The sequence below is a fragment of the Pelobates fuscus genome, chromosome 4, assembly GCF_036172605.1.
Source record: "Pelobates fuscus isolate aPelFus1 chromosome 4, aPelFus1.pri, whole genome shotgun sequence".
Taxonomy (NCBI): domain Eukaryota; kingdom Metazoa; phylum Chordata; class Amphibia; order Anura; family Pelobatidae; genus Pelobates; species Pelobates fuscus.
In genome coordinates, this window is record NC_086320.1 from 180,119,508 (window position 1) to 180,145,352 (window position 25,845).

The window sequence follows — 25,845 nt, forward strand, 5'->3', positions numbered from 1 at the left end:
TGACTACAGTGATCAATTGGCAGGGATTACATTTTACTGTCATCGGATTTTTTTTTTTTTTTAACCCTCAGGGGTTAAATTTATTTTATTAATTAATTTAAATATTTTAAAATTATATATTTAGCTAGCTGGGGTGGATGGAAGTTAGTGGGGAATTGGGGGATTTGGTGTTAGGCTAACTAGGGGTTAACGTTAAAAAAAGTTTTAAAATAATCTTTAAAAAGTTTTAAAAAGTTTTAAAAAGTTTTAATAACGTATTAGTAAAAAATAAAAAAATACCCTCCTTTACCCAGTCAAAACTAAAATTAAGCCCTTCCCTGCCAGTCGATCACTGCCTACAGTGATCAAAATATAGATCACAGTATTATACTGTGATCTAATTTTTTTAACCCCTGAGGAATAACTTTTTTTTTTTCAATTTATTTAATTAATTAATTTAAATATTTTATAATTAAGTATTTTGCTAGCTGGGGTGGGTGTGAGTTATAGGAAAGTGGGGAATTTACTGTTAGTGTTGCTTACTGCTAGTTAGGGGTTAACGGTAAAAAAAAGTTTTAAGAAAGTTTAGGAAAGTTTAAAAAATGCATCAAAACCCTCCATGAAAATTCACACTTAAAAACCTGAACTTGTCACGTCTCTTTTACAGCACTGTAACTTCACAAAATAGTGTCTAGGTCATACATTCGGCATATTGTTTTACTCAGGAGGTGTAACTGGGTGTAATTTGGGGATTTTTATGACAGTGGTACATATTAAGTGTAAGAAATACTTCGCAAAATGCAACATATATGTAAAAATGCCATTCCCCCCACCCCACCACCACAAATATTGACATAAATTGGTGAATAATTGGTGACAAGTTAAGGCACAATATACACCATATAAGATACCCGGGGGTGTCTGCTTTATCAAATGAAAGCCCTTTGTGGGGTTATTTGAACAGTCTCACAGCTAGAATACCCTAAAATGAGACATAGGCCTGTCAAATCCATCTACGAGAATTCTAACTATAGAAACTGAAATAGCCTTGTCTCTTATATGGCACTGTAGCTTTACAGAAAAGTGCCAAAGGCATACAATGGGGGTATTGTTATACTCAGCAGATGTAGCTGAACACAATATGGGGTTCTGTGGAGGATTAGCACACACCAGCTTTACGAAATACACATGAGAAGTTCTTTATTATAAGTTTGTGTGTAAAAAATAAAAAAATCCACAATTTTACTCCAATTTTTAGCAGAGATTGGCGGTGAAATGGCTACTTAGAAAGTGTCAAAGTAACCATAAGTAAATAGCCTGTGATGTCTACTTTATATAAATATATACTTTTGTGTGGCAATTTTGTTTTCTTTTATAGCTATTCAGCTTACAAGATAAATATACCAAATTCTAAAAACGCTCCACATTAAAAGTTTATTTTACACCTTGTGTTTTGTGAACTGTAACTACCCAAAAAAAAAATGAAAATCCTAGACACATTATATATTCTGTAAATCAGAACAACTAAATGAATCTATTTTTAATTACTTTCCGTAACCTGCACTAATTAAGCACACATTATTATTGCAAAAACTATAAAAGCAAACAATGTTTTATTTTTCTGTATTTTTTTTATAATAAATAAGCATTTGTATATATATATATATATATATATATATATATATATATATATATATATATATTACATAAAATTAAAACCCTTTCTGTCCTTTAAAAAACGGTATATAATATGTGTCGGTGCAATAAATTAGTAAAATGCTAAGTGCAGTTGAATGCAAACAACAAAAAATGCAAAAAATGCTGTTGTCATTAAGTGTAAGACTGAAGTTCTGTCCTTAAGGGGTTAAACTTAACTTTCCCTGGGGCTGCATGTGCTTACCCACATGTAAGGATAGTAGCTGCACAAAATTTGGGTGCCAGATATACACCCCTGACCACCATCCCCAACACTGTGTAAAAAAATAAATAATAAATATATATATATATATATTAATGTGTAAATATATTTATATAAAAATAGATATATTTGTGTTGTTTAAAAATATAGTATTAAAGTAAAATTACTCAGGAAGTAGAGCAACCTATTGATTGTTGAAAATTGTTCAATGAGAACTCTTGAATACAGATTTATGACTTAGCGTATAAATTGCTTCTCTGGTGGCATTCTGATCAGACAAAGGATTACACATTTTAGTTACTTTGACTCCTATACTTGTGAAAAGTAATTGTATTCTTGATTTGTTTACCTTCAATATATCTGAAGCATGCAATAGTAGATAGGATCTTGGAAAAAATTAGAACAAAGCAAAAGTTACATTGTTTACCTCACTATCGGAGTGCAAGTGTATCAGCTAATTTGTAAGGTCATGGATTCACTTGGTTGATCACATAATTGTAACTGCCATATAAATATCAAGTTATGTTTCCTCGCAAACAAGTAAGAAATACATGTATTTAAACCAATTTTATATTACACAAGTTTTCTCTTGGTGATCATTTATTATGTATAATCATTCCAGAAAAAAAAAATCTTATACAGTAGTTATTGTTCTGTAATAAAGAACATAGAAAATAGTTCAATAATGCACATGTATCAAACTGGCTTGACTGGTCTGGGACAAAATAACCCAGACATTTAAAGGCAGAGTATCCCACTTTATCAGATTTATTCAATAAATACTAGATTTTGTCCAGATGGACAAAATTCAGCGTCAGTGATGGAATTCCTACAAGAATGTTAAAGGGATACTGTAGTGCCAAGAATACAAAGCTGTATTCCTGTCTCTATCGCTCCCATTGCCTGCACCCTCCCTCCCATTTCCCTTTATTTACTAATCTTATCCCAGCGGTAATGTCCCTCGACCGGGGCTGGGACAAAAATGAAACCCGGGCATTTAAAGGCAGAGCAGCCCTCGGAGGGGTGTGGCCCAAGAGGGTGCATGTTGTGTCATCACCAATGACATTCAATGACATTCATGCCTCTTCAAGGTGGGTAGTCCACGTGTAGCATGTGAGGGCATTGAAGAACCTAATGTCATCAAGCACTGGTATAGCATATAAAGAAGAGGAGAAGAGTGACTAAACAAGCATATATAATTGTAACGGACCGTTTTGCACACAAGAGGTTAAAAAACGTTTAGGCAATATTCCCCTTCCAGATAGACGAGCAGCTACTGCAATCACCAATCTCCCAATCTCCCGAACTGCAAACACATAAAAACTCCAACTTCTGAACAGGAAACACACAAATGCTGTAAACAGACGAACAGGAAAAACCATACAAACAGTTTACACTCCTGGCAGTCACACTGTAACATCATATAATCCAATTCCCCCCAAGAACGAGACAACACTTTGTTTGAGGGTCAAGCAGAACTGATTTACTGGGGCTACCTGCCTGGCTTTTATGCAGGTCTCCCACCTGGTGGACACTCCCCTAGGGAACCAGATGGGAAACTGGGACACAAAGGGTAAAAGGACCAATCACAAGTTTACACATTTAAACAGATCCCACAATGCATTGCAATCCCTCCCCTCTTTCCTGGGGATAATTGGGAAGTAATCCAATTATCTCCAAGGACAGAGGCAAAACTCCATTAGCCACATGTTAGTAAAAAGACATAAAATTACACAGTGTTACAATTACTACATAAAACATATACATTCAACATATCCCCAGATAGCTTAGATCTGAGCGCACATTATTACCGAATGGCGCTCAGATCACATACATACAGTTCAATCGCCATGGAGCCAAAGTCTTTCCCATAGTCTTTCGGTATACGAATGGGCTCCATGGCTTAGCTATCTGGGGTAACACTGCTCACATAGGGAAAATAAAAGGTTTTTAATGCAGGGCCATAGTCTAGTGGCAAGAGGTGGGCAACCAGGCTCCTCCAGTGGCCAGTGACGAGGTTGGTTCCGCCAAAGTAATTCAATATTTTGCATCTTGCTCAACATCTTTTTTAGTGCAAGGTGCTTAAGTGGAGAAAACATTGAGCTACATCCAGCAGTGCACAGCTTAGCTTGTTGGATGAGATCTACCAGCTGAGGCCCTCAACCAATGATCATGCTCCATGTATGATCTTAATGCTTTCAGGGCAGGAAGTGGCTAACACTAATTTGACTATTTATATTGGGGTAGGTGGCACCTTGGCATCCTGGTAACCAATATAGCACAGTTATGGTGCATAGAGTGTTCCTTTAAGCTTATACTATTTTGATGTTAGCTGTAGCATTGCAATTTTAATTCTAAGTAAGTGGGCTGTTGCATAATATAAAAATACAACTATTTATCTTACACCTTCTCAATCAATTAAAATAATTTCCATGGCTCTACTTTAGATCCAAACATATCTAACTAATCCGGTTCAATGGACCATTCACAGAATCCTTTTCACGTTAAAGGGACACTCTAACCATCAAACCAGCTGTAGCTTAATGAACCAGTTTTGCTGTATAGATCATGCATTTGCTGTCTCACTGCTCATTTCTCTGCCACTTAGGAGTGTACTCACTTTTGTTTCTGGTTATGCATCTCTACATCTCCCCCTCCAAAAACTTTTAAAATAAACAATGAAAACCAATGTTGCTAAGTGGGAAAGTAAACCAATAAGTTAGAAAATTACATTTAAATCCGTTAAATCAGAGACATCTTATTTAAAATATAAGGAAGCCAACAATGCATGCAAAAAGACAGTTAGATGGGCTAAATTGGACAATGAGAAAGTGATAGCCAAAGAGAGCAAATACAATGCCCCAATGTTATTTAAGTTCATAAATTCTAAAAAATAAAAATAGAAAAAGAAACAATGAAAGTGTAGGTACGCGGAAAACAGAGATGGTGGTTGTTTGTTAATAAAGACCAGGAAAAGGCAGACATTTTGCATAACAATTTATCCTGTGTTAAACCTTTAACCACTTAAGGACCGCTGACGGTTCAGGACCGTCAGCGGTAAAACGTGCGTTTGGACCGCTGACGGTCCTGAACCGTCATAACGGTTTTGGGCAACTTACCTGATCGCCGTCGGTCCCACGGCGGCGATCAGCTCTCCTCCCGTTCCAGGGGGACTGCCTGTCTGCCCGGGCAGTCCCCCCTCGGCAGATCAGGACCCCACGGCCATGTGATCACTCGATCACATGACCACAATAGGTGACTGTGTATCTGCCAGCAGGGGGACTGTTTGTGCTGACAGGCAGTCTCCCTGCAAGTAAAAAATCATAAAATAAAGTGTAAAAAAAAAAGAAATCAGTGTAAGAAGAAAAAAAAAAATATGTGTATATATATATGATATATATACATGTATTATATCTATATATACCTATATATAATATATGTAATGTCACACTAAGTGTATTTTTTATATTTATATATACGTATATTAATATAAAAATACACTTATATTTAAATTACACACGAATATATACAATATATATAATAACTATATATATGGTATATATATATTATTATAAAATACAAATAATATGTTACTAAAAATAAATAACAAAAAATAAAAATAAATTTTAATAATTAAAAAAAATTATATATATATTCAATTTTATTCTAACAGTATTTTGATATTGATATATATATATATATTTATATCAAAATACACTTAGAATGTAATGATATATATATATCTATGTATAAATAAATAAATAAAAATAATACAAAATATACATATGTCCACATACATAATTACATAAATAATTTCATAAATATACACGTAGACGTCAAATACATAAATATGTATATATATTAAAATTCTACGTGCATATTTATGTAATATTTTTACCTAATTAAGTAATTTTAATGATTGCAATTTGAGGGACCTGCCTGCCAACCCAGGCCAAAAGTCCAGATAATTTAATTTGCTAGCACTGTGTTTAACCCTGTAACTTTCTATGACACCCTAAATCCTGTACATGGGGTACTGTTTTACTCGGGAGACTTCGCTGAACACAAATATTAGTGTTTCAAAACAGTAAAACATATCACAGCGATGATATTGTCAGTGAAAGTGAAGTTTTTCACACACAAACAGCTCTTTCACTGAGGATATTATTGCTGTGATATATTTTACTGTTCTGATACACTAATATTTGTGTTCAGCGAAGTCTCCTGAGTATAACAGTACCCCACATGTAGAGGTTTTATAGTGTTTGTGAAAGTTACAGGGTCAAATAGAAGGCTTGATTTAACTTTTTTTTTTTTATTGAAATTTGTCAGATTGGTTAGGTTGCCTTTGAGAGCGTATGGTAGCCAAGGAATGAGAATTAGCCCCATGATGGCATACCATTTGCAAAAGAAGACAACCCTAGGTATTGCAAATGAGGTATGTTCAGCCTTTTTTAGTAGCCACTTAGTCACAAACACCGGCCAAAGTTAGCGTTTTTTGAATTTTTAAAACAAATATAAATGCTAACTTTGGCCAGTGTTTGTGACTAGGTGGCTACTAAAAAAGACTGGACATACCCCATTTTGAATACCCTGGGTTGTCTACTTTAAAAAATATGTACATGTTAGGTGTGTTTCGGGGATTTATGACAGATAATGGTGTAACAATGTCACTATTGATACATTTAAAATATATATATATTGAAACAGCAATTTCCTACTTGTATTTATAGGCCTATAACTTGCAAAAAAAAGCAATAAAGCATGTAAACACTGGGTGTTTTTAAACTCGGGACAAAATTTTGAATCTATTTAGCAGTTTTTTTCATTAGCTTTTGTAGATAAGTAAAAGATTTTTCAAGTAAAAGTCCAAAAACATGTTTTTTGTTTTTTTTTCACCATATTTTATTTTTTTTTTTAAATACAATATATGACATAATATAAATACTGGTATGTAAAGAAAGCCCTTCTTGTCGTGAAAAAAACAATATATAACTTGTATGGGAACCGTAAATGAGAGAGCGGAAAATTACAGCTAAACACAAACACCACAAAAGTGTCAAAACTGCTCTGGTCCTTAACGTACAAACATCGCAAAAACAGGCCGGTCCTTAAGGGGTTAAGGACTGAGCTAAATGTACACGTTGTGATCAAAACAAAATGTAAACAAAATCTGGAATTTGCTCTATATGTCTGTTCAACCGTAATTCACCTCTTTCATATTAAGTGCACCCACACTTATTACAGTTGCAAGAAAAAGTATTTGAACCCTTGATATGGTATGGATTTCTGCACAAATTGATCATAAAATGTGATCTGATCATCATCTAAGTCACAACAATAGACAATCACAGTCTGCTTAAACTAATAACACACAAAGAATGAAATGTTGCCATGTTTTTATTGAACACACCATGTAAACATTCACAGTTCAAGTGGAAAAAGTATGTGAACACTTGGATTTAATAACTGGTTGAACCTCCTTTGGCAGCAATAACTTCAACCAAACGTTTCCTGTAGTTGCAGATCAGACGTGCACAACGGTCAGGAGTAATTCTTGACCATTCCTCTTTACAGAACTGTTTCAGTTCAGCAATATTCTTGGGATGTCTGGTGTGAATCGCTTTCTTGAGGTTATGCCACAGCATCTCAATCGGGTTGAGGTCAGGACTCTGACTGGGCCACTTCAGAAGGCGTATTTTCTTCTGTTGAAGCCATTCTGTTGTTGATTTACTTCTATGCTTTGGGTCATTGTCCTGTTACAACACCCATCTTCTGTTGAGCTTCAGCTGGTAGACAGATGGCCTTAAGTTCTCCTGCAAAATGTCTTGATAAATTTGGGAATTCATTTTTCCTTCCATGATAGCAATCCGTCCAGGCCCTGATGCAGCAAAGCAGCCCCAAACCATGATGCCCCCACCACCATACTTCACAGTTGGGATGAGGTTTTGATGTTGGTGTGCTGTGCCTCTTTTTCGCCACACATAGTTTTCTTCCAAACAACTCAACTTTGGTTGTATCTGTCCACAGAATATTTTGCCAGTACTGCTGTGGAACATCCAGGTGCTCTTGTGCAAACTGTAAACGTGCAGCAATGTTTTGTTTGGACAGCAGTGGCTTCCTCTGTGGTATCCTCCCATGAAATCCATTCTTGTTTAGTGTTTTACGTATTGTAGATTCGCTAACAGGGATGTTAGCATTTTCCATTGACTTTTATAAGTCTTTAGCTGACACTCTAGGATTCTTCTTCACCTCATTGAGCAGTCTGCGCTGTGCTCGTGCAGTCATCTTTACAGGATGGCCACTCATAGGGAGAGTAGCAGCAGTGCTGAACTTTCTCCATTTATAGACAATTTGTCTTACCATGGACTGATGAACAGCAAGGCTTTTGGAGATACTTGTATAACTATCGGGTTGAGGTCAGGACTCTGACTGGGCCACTTCAGAAGGCGTATTTTCTTCTGTTGAAGCCATTCTGTTGTTGATTTACTTCTATGCTTTGGGTCATTGTCCTGTTACAACACCCATCTTCTGTTGAGCTTCAGCTGGTAGACAGATGGCCTTAAGTTCTCCTGCAAAATGTCTTGATAAACTTGGGAATTCATTTTTCCTTCCATGATAGCAATCCGTCCAGGCCCTGATGCAGCAAAGCAGCCCCAAACCATGATGCCCCCACCACCATACTTCACAGTTGGGATGAGGTTTTGATGTTGGTGTGCTGTGCCTCTTTTTCGCCACACATAGTTTTCTTCCAAACAACTCAACTTTGGTTGCATCTGTCCACAGAATATTTTGCCAGTACTGCTGTGGAACATCCAGGTGCTCTTGTGCAAACTGTAAACGTGCAGCAATGTTTTGTTTGGACAGCAGTGGCTTCCTCTGTGGTATCCTCCCATGAAATCCATTCTTGTTTAGTGTTTTACGTATTGTAGATTCGCTAACAGGGATGTTAGCATTTTCCATTGACTTTTGTAAGTCTTTAGCTGACACTCTAGGATTCTTCTTCACCTCATTGAGCAGTCTGCGCTGTGCTCGTGCAGTCATCTTTACAGGATGGCCACTCATAGGGAGAGTAGCAGCAGTGCTGAACTTTCTCCATTTATAGACAATTTGTCTTACCATGGACTGATGAACAGCAAGGCTTTTGGAGATACTTGTATAACCCTTTTCAGCTTTATGCAAGTCAACAATTCTTAATTGTAGGTCTTCTGAGAGCTCTTTTGTGCGAGGCATCATTCACATCAGGCAATGCTTCTTGTGAAAAGCAAACCCAGAACTGGTGTGTGTGTTTTTTATAGGGCAGGGCAGCTGTAACCAACACCTCCAATCTCATCTCATTGATTGGACTCCAGTTGGCTGACATCTCACTCCAATTAGCTCTTGGAGATGTCATCAGTCTAGGGGTTCACATACTTTTTCCACCTGCACTGTGAATGTTTACATGGTGTGTTCAATAAAAACATGGCAACATTTCATTCTTTGTGTGTTATTAGTTTAAGCAGACTGTGATTGTCTATTGTTGTGACTTAGATGATGATCAGATCACATTTTATGACCAATTTGTGCAGAAATCCATATCATTCCAAAGGGTTCAAATACTTTTTCTTGCAACTGTATATATAATTTTATTCAGGGGAAACTGGGCTTACATCTAACATCACATATAATATGAAAAACATAGTAATAATATGAATTATTACTATTATATAGTTTAATATGAATAAAATATTAAAAAATGTGAGAAAATAAGACTATTATATACAAGACTATTACAAATTATATATTGTTTTTTTAAGGACAAAAAGGTCTTTCTTTACATACCATTATTTATAAAATATCATGTAATTTAATTTAAAAAAATACAAAATATGATGAAAAATTTAAAACAATTCATGTTTTTTTACATTTACTTGAAACATCTTTTACTCATCTACAAAAGCTAATGAAAAAACTGCTAAATAGATTCAAAATGTTGTTGTGAGTTTAAAAACTACCCAGTTTTTACATGCTTTTTTGCTTTTTTTTTGCAGGTTATAGGGCTATAAGTACAAGTAGGATTTTGTGGTTTCAAAACATACATTTTTAAAATGTATCAATAGTGACATTGTAACACTATTATCTGTAACAAATCTCGGAATAACACCCAACATGTTCCTTTTTTTTTAAAGTAGACAACCCAAGATATTCAATATGGGGTATGTCCAGTCTTTTTTAGTAGCCACTTAGTCACAAACACTGGCCAAAGTTAGCGTTCATATTTGTTTGTGTGCAAAAAAAGTAAAAAACTAAATTGAACGCTAATTCTGGCTAGTTTTTGTGACTAAGTGGCTAATAAAAAAGACTGGACATACCCCATTTGCAATACCTTTGGTTGTCTTCTTTTGCAAATGGTATGCCATCGTGGGGGTAATTCTCATTCCTGGGCTACCATATTCTCTCAAAGGCAATGTAACCAAACTGCCAATTTTCAATGTAAAAATATTTGTTCCATATATTTGACAGTGTAACTTTCAAAAATGCTATAAAACCTGTACATGGGGGGTGCTGTTATATTCAGGAGACTTTGCTAAACACAAATATTAGTGTTTCAAAACAGGAAAACGTATCACAACAATATCATCAGTAAAACTGCTGTTTGTGTTTTAAAAATGCAAAAAAAGTCACTTTCACTGACAATATCATCGCTGTGATATGTTTTACTGTTTTGAATCACTAATATTTGTGTTCAGCCAAGTCTCCCAAGTAAAACAGTAGCACTTATGTACAGGTTTTAGGGTGTCATAGAAAGTTACAGGGTAAAATACAGTGCTAGCAAATTAAATTCTCTGGACTTTCGGCTTGGGTTGTCAAGCAGGTCCCTCAAATTGCAATCAATAACATTATTTAATTATGTAAAAATATTACATAAATATGCATGTAGAATTTAAATATATATGCATATTTACATATTTTAAGTCTATGTGCATATTTATATAATTAATTATGCAATATTGTATATGGACATATGTATATTTCGTATTATTTTTATTTATTTATATATACATATATATATACAATTTCATTCTAAGTGTATTTTGATATATATATATATATTAATATCAAAATACAGTTAGAATAAAATTTCATATAGATATATAATTTTTTTATTTTTATTATTTTTACATTTTTTTATTTAATTTAATTTACTTATTATTTGTATTTTAAAATTATATATATATATGCAATATATATAGTTATTATATATATTATATATACGTGTGTAAAAATACACTTAGTATGACATAATATATATGATATATAGACATATATTATGTAGATATAATATATGTATATATATATATATATATATATATTTCTATTCTTTATATATGATATATATATATATATATATATATATATATATACACACATATATATTTCTATTCTTTTATTAACATTAAAAAAAAAAAAAATTACACTAGCAGGAAGACTGCCGTTCAGCACAGGCAGTCCCCCTGCAGGCAGGCACATGGACACCTATTGTGACCATGTGATCGCTCTGTTGAGCGTTCACATGGCCCCAGGGGTCCTAATACGCCATGGGGAGACAGTCTGGGATGCAGGCAGTCTCCCCACACCGGGAGCACCGCCGATCACCGCCGGGGGAACGACAGCGATCGGGAAAGTAAATTACACCTTTGTGACGGTTCAGGACCGTCAGCGGTCGGCAACGCAAAAATGCTGATGATGATCCTGAACTGGCACTGGTCCTTAAGGGGTTAAAATAGGCATGTTTCAGTGTTTGCAGATTACATTAAACTCTGTAAAGTATAATACAATATGAGCAGGATATTGCTTTGCTGCAGAAGGATTTAAATAGCTGAGGCACTCAAATGGCACATTAAATTTAATGTGGAAAAAAGCAAAGTTATGCACTTTGGGGTAAAGAATGCACAAGCGACTTGCACTAGATGTCTTCACAACAAACTACTCAACAATGTGCAAAGTTAACCAGCAGTTGCTAAGGCCAGTAAACTATTGTAATGTATAAAAAAAGAGGCATTCATTCTCGGGATGAAAATATAATTTTCCAGGTACATCATGGAACATCATTTTATGAAGAAAGGATAAAAAATTTAATTCTGTTTGGTTTAGAAAAATGGTGCTTCAGAGGTGATATGATAACATTATACAAATACTTTCAGGGCCAATACAAACCATTGTCTGGCAATCTATTGATAAACAGGACTATGCATAGAACATGAGGTCACACACTTTTTTAGTCTACGGCAAAGGACATTTTTCCAGTAAGGACAATAAGTATGTGGAATTCTCTGCCTGAAAATATTATTTAATCAGAGTCTGTAATGATGTTTAAACAGCAACTGGATGATTTTTAATTTGTGGGTAATAGCTTCTTGCTTCAAGAAGAGATCTCACTGTCATTCTGGATCAAGAAGATATTTTTGTAAAGCACAAAATTAGTTTGTTGCAAAATTGGAAAGAATTGAAACTGGGTTTTCCACCTTGTGACGGGACTCCCAGTCACTGAACAATTGTGGGCAGTTCATTTTTATTTATGGTTCAGTAACCGAACAAAGTCCAGATTTTCCCCTTTTATAACCCAATAATCAAACCACCCCATGGCTTGTTAACCCTGTTGACCTCTCTAACACCTCAATAATTCATCAACACCTTGTTAACTCAAGTGTTCTGCTGGGTGGCTTTGTCGTACGAAAGCAGGCAGCAGTGTTCGGACGTTGAGTGCATGGAACTAAAATCGAAAAGATTAACTCGCAAACACCGCTGAACTTATATCAATGCCTGCTTTTTTTTTTTTAAACGTCTCAGTAGAGCTCTCTTCGGGCAAAGTGTTCACATGAACTTAAGGAACAATTGCTCCATGGCACTAGAACCGAACACATATTTTTACAAATGAGGGAACTTCCACACAGAGATCGGCCACAACCTATTTCACTCTGGAACTCTTTTGGGCTACGACCACATGGCTGGTCGATCAAAACTTTACCCAAAATGCGTTCCTGTTTTATCAAACGGATCTGAGCGCTATTTGGACACCTAGGGTGCACGGATCCTGGCTCTCCGGGGATATAGGACTTGTGGGGGTTCCTGGAAAAACTGCATGTATTTTGGGGTGTTTTCTGTGTGGGTCCCTGTAACTGAAAGATAATTGAGTTACTGGTCTTGAACTCAGTTATCTCCCAGACACAGGGACGCTGGGGAGGAGTTTGTATTGAACTGTATGGAGACCCCCAGCTGGGGGTCTGTGCATAAATTGCGTGTACCATTCCCCATTAAACTAGTTTACTCCCAGTCTCAGCTAATGTCTGTGGGAAAAAGCTATAAACACACAGCTTGCTGTAATCACTCAGCAGCGATAATCACTGGATCCAGCACAGTAGAGCTCTAGAGAGGGGGGAAAAGGACATCCTTGGCGGCGAGACTCATGTCCCTATCCGGGTGGCCGCCACTCACCTTCTTTTGGATCGACAGCAAAAACAGATGTGAGGAAGGCTGAACTTGATGAACACATGTCTCTTTTCAGCCTATGTAACTAAGCAAACACATTGTGCTGTAAGATCTTTTTGAAAATAAAATCTTTTTTCATGGAGTTGCAGCCAAGAGACAAGAGGGAAGAGTTACATAAACAAAGTGATTTAGCTCCTAAATGGTGTAAATCAGAGAGACTACAGGGTCTTGCTCTATATACCAAAGCCAGTGCTAACTGAACTTAGCTTAGTGTCCTTTTAAGTTCAGTTAGCAAAGAGCTTTAATGACTCTCAATACCTCTATTGTACAATGTACTTACCTTAAAGTGTATGGTTCTAATATGCATTTGGTATTGTGTATATATTACTCTACATAATACAGTTTTGATATGCTTTTGATATTGTCACTGTATAAATAAAAAATTCATTGACAAAAAAGTATTTCATGCAATATATAGAAATTAATTATAATTGAGGTGGAAAATCAGATGAGTTTATGCCAAATTTAAAATTAGAGAGACACTGTAGGCGCTTTAACAACGTTATACTGAGCTTGTTGTAGTGCTTGGAGCCCTCTCCCAGATCCAAATTTCAAAATCCAATAATAAATTAATTATAAGGCTAAGAACTGCAAATTCATGCAATACCTCCAAGCCCCCTTCCTGACTCTCATACTGTAACATACCATGATGTCACGTGTGCATGTGCAGTGCCATCACTGTCAGAAATAGACAATCACTGGATACAATAGTTGCACAGTTACATAGGCATAAAAGGGACAAGTGTCCATCAAGTTCAGCCTTTTCTTGCTTCTGTTTTTGCTGCTGTTCCAAAAAAAAGGCAAAAAAATCAGTTGGAAACAACTCCAATTTTGGAACAAACTAGGAAAATTGTCTTCTTGACCCCAGAAAATGGCAGTCATATTTATCATTAGATCAATAACCTATTGCAAAATACAAAACAGAAGGTAAGCTCTAATTAACACAGGATTATTGGGTAGGCAACGGCCCCAGCAAAGGGAATCCCTCAAAACCTTTTTGGAGGGAACAAGAAGAACAAAAGAAAAGGGAAGGGCTACGCCACAGGTAAACACTAATAGTACAACTTATTTGGCACAAAAGCAGAAATAGGTCTGATGCAAAAGTCTCACAAAGAAAGTTTCTATAATCCAAAGATGAAAAAGTCAGTGCTTGATAGGATGTACTGTCCTCAATTCAACTTGACCATAGATAATATGGAAGACAAAAGACAGGGATAGGTGATAGTGTAGCGTGTTGAGTACAGTCTTTTATATAAGGAAAAGGTACTGATGGGAGCTATAACCAGCTCTAGCAGTATAGGCGTACAGCGGTATATTCCCCGCTTTAAAGGATAAACGGCAACTGTCAACCACGTTCACATCAAGATGATATCAAAGACAGAAAACAGGAGCAGGTTATAGTGCAGACTGTATAATTCAATCAGAAAAAAGTATAAGATAACAATGGAACACTTACATTTAGAAGAGCTATAGCCAGCTCTAGCAGCATGGGCGTACAGCAGTATAATCCCCGCTTTAGAGGATATGCAGCAAATGTCCACCACGTCCACACACTCAGGAAGGAATAAAAAAGGCAACAGATAGTGCTCTCAATAAAATAGAGTAATCTCTAATAGAATTAAGTAAAATTATACTTACAAAGATAGAGCAGGCTAACTGCTCTATGAACACAGCGTTGGTGGTATTATCCCCACCTTGTGATTACTTGAAGTATAAAACTTAAAATTAACAGGGAAAGTGCATATAACAAAGGAGATTAGCACAAAAACGTGACCAAAAAACCTTTGATAAGTTAAAATACACAATATTAAATGTCCATAACGCGTTTCACCTTTACAGGCTTTATCAAAGGGAGTAAAAACAATCAACCTGGCTTTAGGAGTTTATATAGGGATAAAAATTGGTGCCAAAATTAGCATTATCCAATCAGAATTGAACATATTTAAAAACATTTTAAAGTACATAAAAGGTATTAAATTGTATTCTTAGTGTAGTATGGAGGTAAAATATCATGAATTTTATATAAAACTAGGGTTACATTAAGTGAAAATAGCATTGGGAAGTTGGTCACGTGATGTAGGTGTGTAATTGGTCGCAATGCTACATAGGATATGTAGTAAATGATTACAGAGCCGATGTGGATGCCATTGGCCATATTGTGAAGGGTAAGAGGCAAATTGTGGCGGCCATATTGTGAAGGTCAAATAGTGGCCGAAAATAGTGGCGGCCATGTTAGGGAGGTCTTTTTGACAAGGTTCCTATTAGGTTGAAGATAAACTAGCTACAAATGATGGTGGCCATATTGTGGTGGGAAAGGGGAGATTACAGCTCCATTGGGGGATTGGTGCAGATAGAGACAATGAATATATTAATACAGGAAATAATTTGCATAAATACAAACAATAAACAGGAATAAATCATATAAAAGGAGAGTATTAGGATATTAAAATGGATAAATATAAAATATAAAACTACTGATATATATTAAAAAAAAAATTAAACAGATCAAAGTATGCATTTAGACCACAAGGAGTTAGAGTTTGTAAATTATATACCCATTCCAAGAACCTATTAATCAACAAATTAAAAATTATATCCCTGACTGTTATGTTTTTTGCAAGTATGCATCCAGTTGATGTTTAAACATCTGTACAGACTCAGTAAAACCACTTCTTCAGGCAAGAATTCCACATTCTTATTGTTATTACTGTAAAAACCCTTTCCTTTGCCTTAGACTAAATCTCCTTTGTTCCAGTGTAAACGCATGTCTTATGTATAGTCCTGTTTATGAATAGATTTCCAGACAATGATTTGTATAACCCTGAATATATTTATATAATGCTATTCATATGCCCTCTGAGGCACCGTTTTTGTAAACTAAAGAAGTTTAAATTTGTTAACTTTTTCTTCATAACAAAAATGCTCGATTCCTTTTATTAATTTTGTAGTTCACCTGTGCATTTTTTCTACTGCCATAATATCCTTCTTTAGAATAGGTTCTACAATTGCACAGCATATTCAAGATCTGGTCCAACCAGTGATTTAAAAAGAGGCAAAATTAAATTCTCGTCCCGAGAATTAATGTCCCATTTTATGTATGACAATGATTCTCTATGGAGGAATGTTTAGTTTCCTTTATTAATAAATGTGAGAAAAACCACTGGGAGTTCAGGGTTTTCTCTGAGCATTCATCTGTTTAGTTTATTCGGCTAGTTTATGCCACATTGGTTCGGTAGATTGAAACTACCGAACACAGACCTCCTCATTGACTTCAAAGGAGCCCCTCAATTAAGCGCTCTCTCAGGACAAAGGCAGCGGGACTTGGTCGTCGAGTGTCTGGAACTAAAATCGGACACTTCCTGAACACCGGTCTCAAACATACGAACGATGGAACTGTATTTCCCAAACAGCTAGGAGAGCGCTTTTCGGTACTTTGATGTATTCGTATGAGGGGAACAATCGCTCCTATGAGCCAGGAGGCTCCATTCGTGGATTATGGAGTTATTTAACATTTTCAGAATTGACCGACCGCACACGCTGAATTTGTGGAACTATTTTGGGCAAGAGCTTCGTGTGCGGTCGGTAACTTAAGACTTCAAAATTTAAAAAAAAAACCCTGAACCAATCTAGGTGAAATTTGAATATGTTGTTCCCCCAGATCGGGGCTATCAGGGGATGTGACATTTGTGGGCATACCTTAAGCATAACGTTTTGGGGAAAATGGGTGCACTTCGCCTGGAGATAATCGGGTTATTCCTTAACTTATCTCATTATCTCACAGGTGGAGACTGGGAGTGTTTAAGTGTAACTGTACCTTATGATTGGCTATTTAGTTGGTGTACTGTGGGAGGTCCTCCTGCAAGGGGACCTCCATAAAAGCCTGTGTGGTCTCAATAAACATCAGTCTTGTTACACCCTTTATCATGTTTTGGCTGGTGCTTGGGTACCTGATTCCTACTTGGGGAAAGCTGTAATAGAGGATTTAGTTTCTTTGGACTTTAACTACCGACCAGAAGAACTGAACGGCGAGCTATAATCAACCAGGCCATCAGCCGTTCGGCTCAAATCATACAAACCCATAGCTACCACTTCAGGGTTCGTTACAATGAATATGTGCCAAAAAGAATATGTTTTAATAGAATGGATTTGTGTTTAAATTTTGTTATAAGATTTTAGTCAATATTAATTAAACACCAAATTTGAAAACCAAATTGCTCAAGTACTGATTTGGAAAACATCTCCAATTCAGCTATAGTCACACTTTAGATTTTTTTAGTCTAAAATGTACAATTCCGTTTAAATTCACTGTAATCCATTGTTCAGTAAAATAATTCATTTGTTTTACATTTAATTCTTTTGAGTAATTTTTTACTTTACTAATGTAAAAGCTGTAATATAAGTCTTGATTCACTTTGAAAGCATTTCTCATTTCATACTTTACATCACTGCCCAGCATACCATAAACACATTAGCATAAGGCAACTATACAAACTTCATATATCAGTGAAAGACCCCTGAAATAATTATTTTCATGTATAACTTTATGCCAAATGCCGATAAGCTAATGAATGCACAAGTAATGTTCTTTAGTATTTAAAATTAAATCACGCATAAGTCCTATTTCAGTTTGTGTACAAGTGTTTAACCCCTTAAGGACACATGACATGTGTGACATGTCATGATTCCCTTTTATTCAAGAAGTTTGGTCCTTAAGGGGTTAAACATGTAAACTGTTCGAATAAAATATTTATTAAGTGAGTGGATTAATTAATCTACCACAGTTAGTATTTTATTTATGGGGCAGAATATCCACCAAGTTGTTAAGTTATGATTTATCTTGCTATGGACGGGTTAAAAACTACACATTACAACCTTATCAAGACAATATCACTTTTATACAAAGCACATAGCATAAAAAGACAATGACCATCAATGATCCCTTCCAGCCACACAATCAATGGCTATTTTTTGCTCAACCATCTTTGCAGACATCATTTATTGCAGAATAATTTAAAACAGCAATGAGAAAAATATCTGATTAACTCTGAAATCTGGCTAAATTACTTTCTAAAACCCTTAGCTAGTGGAGCCTTTCTCAAATTCTTAATGTGTGCTAATTCTTTCTCAAAGTATCCAATATGATTAAGTGAAAATGGTCCTGTTTCACTTAATCATATTTCAAACTATAGCAACTGTTGGTTCTGTGCGTTCAATAAAGGCACATAGACAAAAGTTCATCTAACTTCGAAGTTATTTTGTGGCCCATTTTAAGTTTAGAAATTACATCTTCACTTTCCAAAACAGGTAAAGCAAAAACAGATGACAATCTGCTAAAGAACTACTGCTTTAATTGTGCTTTGACAGACCCAATGTGCATTTAATACAAGTCAAACTTGAATCAATTACTATTCAGTCCTCACTTCACACCATAGACATTTTTTAAATCATATTCCATGGTATCTTTTACTGATATTCTCAAGGAGATAGCTATCTAATAAAATGAAAAAAAATAAGTAAATATAATAAATATTTTAACAAATGCCATTTTTGAAATGTCTCATTCACACCCCCTTATCTTCTGGTTCCATCTTCACACACAAAAAAAATGAACATAACTGTTATAGACAGTGATGCACATAATGATCAGCCTCAATCTATACCATACTGCCGTTTAAACTATTTTGAGCAAGGATTTATTGCATAACTCAAACCAAAAGCAAAGTAAAAAGAAATGTGAATAGCATTTGGGTTTTCATTGCAAACACAATCTGCATATTCACAGAGATTGGTCAAATGAAAATTGCCTCTCCACAAAAAAAAAGGTAATAAACAAAACAAAAATGTTTGTTTACTCATTAAACAAACTCATTAAAGTTAATTATATTTTGCATTATATAGTAGTTAATAGTTAGACTCTCTTATACACTATAATTCCCAGATTTTACTATTAACATGACGTAAAGTCATGATTTTATTAAAGACACGGAGGCGAGTATTATGCATAACTCTTTCTTTATTTCCTCAGCAGCAAAGATAGAGGAATATGAATATTGTAAAAAATGAAAGAAAAAACAGTATAGATACACAGGCAACCAATCACACAACAGAGGAAGTGAGTATATAAGGCCTGTGTTTCCCACAATCCCCCTCTTTCTTGCGAAAACCGAAGATCAGGTAAGAAGAACGAAATCCAACTTGTCCAGAACAGTAAACGGCAACCAACCGATAACATCAAGCTAAAAGAGAGAGAGAAATATGGTAATATCCAGACTTCAAACTGTAAACTTACCAAAACAAACTGTAGGCAATTCAATGAGAGAAACTGTAATCAAAAACATAATGTCGATAGCTCCAATCATAGAAAAACTGGAATCTGAAAAACATAACGAAAATCATTAATATAACATATAAATGACATGCGTAAACTATAACAAGAGACAGACCGAATTGAACTTACCCGAAGAATCCAATAGCATCTCATCCCAAAAACCCACCTCGGGAGGGTGGGAGGGAATAATACTCGCCTCCGTGTCTTTAATAAAATCATGACTTTACGTCATGTTAATAGTAAAATCTGGGAATTTTATTAAAGACACGGAGGCTCCTATTATGCAAGTTTAAAGCTGCGCTATCACCTGAGATGCGATATGTTCAATAGGTCTGAAATAGAAGTCGCGGAAGGTCGATTCCCTAGACCAGTCCGCTGCACGCATGATGTCCTCCAGTCGACAGCCGACCGCGGACGCTTTTGAAGCCATGGCGCCCCGAACAGAGTGAGGTGTAAAAACCGAAGTGTCAATACCTGCTGAAGACAAAAGCCAGCGTACCCAACGCGCCAGAGTCGGAGTTGACACAGGTCGATGAGGCGCTTTAAAAGACACGAATAAAGGATGTAGGTCCAGGGAGCGGATAGATTGGGTAGCATCCAGATAGGCCTTCAAGCAGTCAACCGGACAAAGAGCCGTACACTCTGGGAACCTAGGGTACACAAACGATTTGGATGCCGATTTTGTCCGTCTGGATATGTTGAAAGCGACACCTTCTGGGGTAAAAGCAATAGCGTCCCAATCAAGGGCTCTAACATCAGACACTCTTTTACACAATACTAAACAGAGAAGCATCACTAGTTTGGAGGACAATTGTTTGAGGCTCAGTTCATGATTAGGGTACCATGAAGAGAGGAACTGTAACATGATGTTGACGTCCCAGAAGACAGAGAAACGGGATCTTGGAGGGCGAGCGAGACGGATACCCTTGAGAAGACGACATACAAAAGGGTGTCTGCCGACTGGTGAACCATCCAGACCACTATGCCCGGCCGAAATCGCCGAGCGGAAAAGGTTGATCGTGCGGTACGCCTTGCCCGCATCAAATAACAAAGTGAGGAACTCCAGGATCAGATGGAGAGGTGCAGATATGGGATCCACTGCCCGTTCCATGCACCAATTAGACCAAGATTTCCATGAGGCCCGGTAGGCTGATCTTGTACCGGGAGCCCAGGCATTATCGAGGAGCAGGAGAGTTGACCTCGGAACATCTGGGACAGACCAGGTTCCCCTGAAAGGAGCCACGCTACCAGAGGCAGTTGCTGCATGAGCACTAGACCGTGCGAGTTCCCGTCCGGATCCAGAAGAAGGTCCGGGAAGCTCGGGATCAATCGGGGGTAGTCTATTGACAACTCCAACAGGCGTGGGAACCAAAGCCGGGATCTCCACAGGGGAGTGATCAACGTCAGGCAACAATCGTGACGAACCAACTTCGAGATCGTTCGGGCGATCATGTTGAATGGGGGAAACGCATACAGGCATCCCGATGGCCATTCCTGGAGAAATGCGTCTGTCGCCACAGCCGCCGGGTCCGGCCTCCAACTGTAAAATTCCGGTAGTTGAGTGTTCAGACGGGACGCGAACAAGTCCATCCTGAACCGTCCCCATAGCATGTCTAGGCTTTTGAATACCGAAACGTGCAAGTGCCAGTCTCCCGAGTCTCTCAAATGTCTGGAGTTCCAATCCGCGTCCGAATTGTCTAGGCCCGGAATGTGTTCCGCCGTCACTGAGACATTGTTGGAAAGGCAGAACTGCCAAAAATCCTTTGCTAACAGGGCTAACATCCTGGACTTGGTGCCCCCGAGATGGTTTATATAGCGTACCGCCGAAACGTTGTCCATCTTGAGGAGAACGCAGCAGTTCGCTCGTCTTGGGGTGAGGCTGCGAATCGCGAATGCCCCAGCTAAGAGTTCCAGGCAATTGATGTGTAGGGACTTCTCGATCTCGGACCATCTGCCTCCGGTGGAAACGTCGCCACAGCGAGCACCCCAGCCGTGTAAGCTGGCATCGGATTCGATCACCACGTCCGGTACAGAACCAAAGATGGCCCTTCCGTTCCAGGCTTCCATGTGTGCCAGCCACCACGCCAGTTCGTCCCTGGATTCCTCGTCCAGTTGTACTCGGGATTCGTATGAATGACCCGACCGGAGGTGTGAACCTTTGAGCCTCTGGAGGGCACGATAGTGCAGCGGGCCCGGGAATATCGCTTGTATGGAGGCCGCAAGGAGGCCAATAATTCGTGCCAATTGTCTGATGGACAGGTCTGATACGCGAAGAGCCCTTCGCAACTCCTTCCTGATGGCCTTCACCTTTGAGTCCGGCAAGAATAGAAACTGGCGGACGGAGTCCACCTTGAAACCCAAGAATTCCATCGACTGAGCGGGTTCCAGGACCGATTTGTCCCAGTTGACCATGAAACCCAGGTTCTGAAGCAGATCGATCGTCCACCTCAAATGTACTAGGAGGTGGTCTCTGGACTGGGACATGATTAGAATGTCGTCCAGGTAAATGATCAATCGCACTCCACGGGTGCGGAGGAACTCCATTACAGGTTTCATGATCTTGGTGAAACACCAAGGAGCCGAGGAAAGGCCGAATGGTAGGCAGGTAAAGCGCCAACGCCTTCCGTGCCAGGTGAAGTGTAAGTAGTCTCTGTAGGCCACCGCTATCGGGACCGTGAAATATGCGTCTTTCAGGTCCAACTTGGCTAGCCAGTCTGACTGCCGAAGAAGGTCCCTGAGGCAGTGGATACCTTCCATTTGAAAATGTTGGTAGCGGAGGAACGCGTTGAGAGGGCGGAGATTTATCACTGGACGGACTCCGCCCCCTTTTTTCGGTACCAGGAAGAGATTGCTCGTAAAGCCCGGAGCGGCGAACGGCAATTCTTCTATGGCGCCTTTGGACAACATCTCCTCGACCTCCGCGGAGATCATCCTGTCCTGATCTGGGGGAAGAGACAGTTCTCTGGGGACATAAGATTGGACAGGCAGAGAGACAAAATCTAGGTGATAACCTTTCACACATTGGAGGACCCAAGCGTCCGAAGTAATACATGCCCACCCTTGGTGGAACAGAGCCAGCCTCCCCGCTACCCGCCCGTGAGCGACAGGGGAAGAAGGGGTACTCACCATAAGGGCGTCTGCCCGAAGCGGCACCGCGGGGGTATCAGGAGCCCCAAGATCTCCCTCTGGCCGGGAAGAAAGGAGGCGTCTTTGAGTCCTGAAATCCCCGGGACGGGAAAAAGGAACCTCTGGAGGCACGGAATGAGCCTCGGAAACCATGGCCGGGTGGACGGTTCCTGCTACGCCCGGCCCCTCCAAAAACCTTGGGCGCGAACATGCGCTTCATGTTCGCCTGAGCCTTGTCTATGGCCGTAAAGGTTTTAACGTAAGACCCCAGGTCCTTAACGAAGGAATTACCGAACAGGACACCTTCTTCGGAAGGGCCCGGCTCCGCTACCGTCATGGCAGCCAATTTTGGGTCAATTTTGAGGAGAATTGCCTTGCGCCTCTCAGAGGACATGGCGGTATTTGCGTTCCCCACTAGGCATATAGCCCTTTGTACCCAACCGATGGCTACATCGATGTCCAAATTCGAATCGCCAGTTCTAGTGGCGTCAAGCAACTCGTAGAGCTTCGAAAGTGGGCCCAGGGTATCCAAGATCTTGTCCTGACAGCCCTTAAGGGAGTAGTCTAGGCCCTTTTTGGACTTCCAGCCAGATTTATTCAGGAACTGGGCAATTTGGGGGTCAATATCGGGAGTCTTGCAGGCCGAGCCCGGGAGGGAAGGCCTGGGGCACTCCGCCCGCAGCTTATTGCGACCTTCCTTAGACAAGGGGGTACGCATGCGTCTGGCCACATATTGGGCTATGTGTTCTGGGGGAACCCATTCAGCTGACCGGGGGTGGCGGAGGTCGTCAGGGTCAAACAGGGGGTTACCCTGAGGGTCAAATAGCACTTTACTATCCCCAGCGGGGTCCTGAACAAGGCCCTTGGTAACGGCAGAGGAACCCGAGGGGGTTACACCCGTAGGGGGCAAATCCTCGTCCGAACCATCCTCGTCATAGGAGTCATACTCCATAGCGTCAGACTCATTCTCCACACTCCGGTCGGAATCCGACACATCATTGAGGGCTCTAGCCCGTTTCCATAATCTAGCCTTTTTAGCCCGGCCAGGGGCTCTTTTGCGCGTGGGTTGCGCGCTGTCTGTGACCGCGTCAAGCGAGTCCATCATGGCAGGCATAGCCCGCATCGGGGAGTGGGAGCTGACGTGCTTTGCCTTAGCCCTTGCCTTACGGGCCCCAGGCATGGCGGGGGCCGGCGGGGGGGTCCCATCACCCAGGGGGGAGGGAGCCGCCAACGAGGGCAAAAGTATATTCTGCAGAGATTGGGAAAACGATGTGGACACCGCTCCCATGGCAGAGGCAAAGGCCTTCTGCAAGGATGAAGCCATAGTGGCGTCCAAGAGGGCATGGAATTCCTGAGAAGCTATATTACCCTCTGGAGCATCCTGAGAAAAGGTGCCAGTAGGGCCTTCCTGCCCTTCATCCTTGTCTTGCATAATGGAAGGGAAATTACTCACAGATTACGTTGAAAAGGGGTATGTAGAGCAACAGGGTTGATTAACCCACGAGAACAGGGAAAACGAGATGCAGTTAGGTGTGCCAAGGGACCCAGGGAACAGCAGAGGCGGACAGCAGGCGGACCGCGAGCCGCAGAAAGACAGTGGAACCGGCCGCGAGTAAGCTCCGCCTCCAAAATGGCCGCCGCACGAGGAGGCCGGCAGATAGCTCCTGCGGTCCGGGCCTACTGGGGGAAGGGGCGCGTGCACCTTATCCCCGCGGCACGTATGCCGAGAGGGCGAGAGACATGCAGCCGCGGTCGGAACAAACAGACCGCGGCAAACAGCCGCTCACGGAAAGCTTGCGAGCGAGCACCCAGCGGGGAAAGAACAAGCCGCAGGGGAGGCAAGGGAAAAATCTCCTCCGCGGAGAAAAAACAGCAATAGAGGGATGGGAAACCCACTAGGCACACCAGGAGAGTAAAAATAAAATACACAATAAAACGAGCAAAGTGTAAACAGCAGTAAAATTCAATAAATTCAATAAATGCTGAGAACATGTAGAGCAAGATAAAATACTTAGCTGATCTGAGGAAGCAGCAAAGAAAGAGGGGGATTGTGGGAAACACAGGCCTTATATACTCACTTCCTCTGTTGTGTGATTGGTTGCCTGTGTATCTATACTGTTTTTTCTTTCATTTTTTACATTATTCATATTCCTCTATCTTTGCTGCTGAGGAAATAAAGAAAGAGTTATGCATAATAGGAGCCTCCGTGTCTTTAATAAAATTGTATTGTATATTTTATTTTTATGTGATTTATGGTTACCTTTATCAGATAAATATGCTCTCCCTTGAGACTTTCAGGTAAGTGGACCATTCTTGTATGTATCTTGTATATATTTTTAAATGCTAGAGTTAAAATACACAAAATTAATCCAGGTTAAGCCATGTTTATAACCGTGTATACAATGAAAATAATAATTTGCTTTGCATTGGTATTATGCTGAATTGCATGTAGCATGCACCTGACCCCAGAGGTTCAAGTAAACAGTAATTTTGGCAACTGAGTTCATGATCCCAGAAGTAACTTAAATGTCATGCGGGTGCATATGCCTCTGTTTTTAACAGAATGGGCTGCCAGTTGTTCAAATCCTCATTTTCCATTGGATGCAAAGAAAGCATTAATGATGCAAGAATTATCGGTCCCTCTCCTTAGTCCTGCCACTAGCCCCCACCAGTCTAGTTCCACCTATTGGATCAGCAAGCAACTTGTTATGCTTTCCATGGATTTGAAGTGGAACTCAGCTGCAGAAATAAAGTAAGGGAAACACTTTAGGTTTTTTAGATTAATAATTAGGAAAGAAAGATTAGTTCTTCAATAAGGTTTATTTAGAAGTGATTGTTGAGAACAATTCCTTTTATTTGATGAATAAAAGATGAAGATAGTAGATGAGATGAGTTCCTGTAGCTTTAAGGAATATGTTCCTGCAGCTTAAGGAATGAAGACGGTTTGATGAGATTAGTTCCTGCA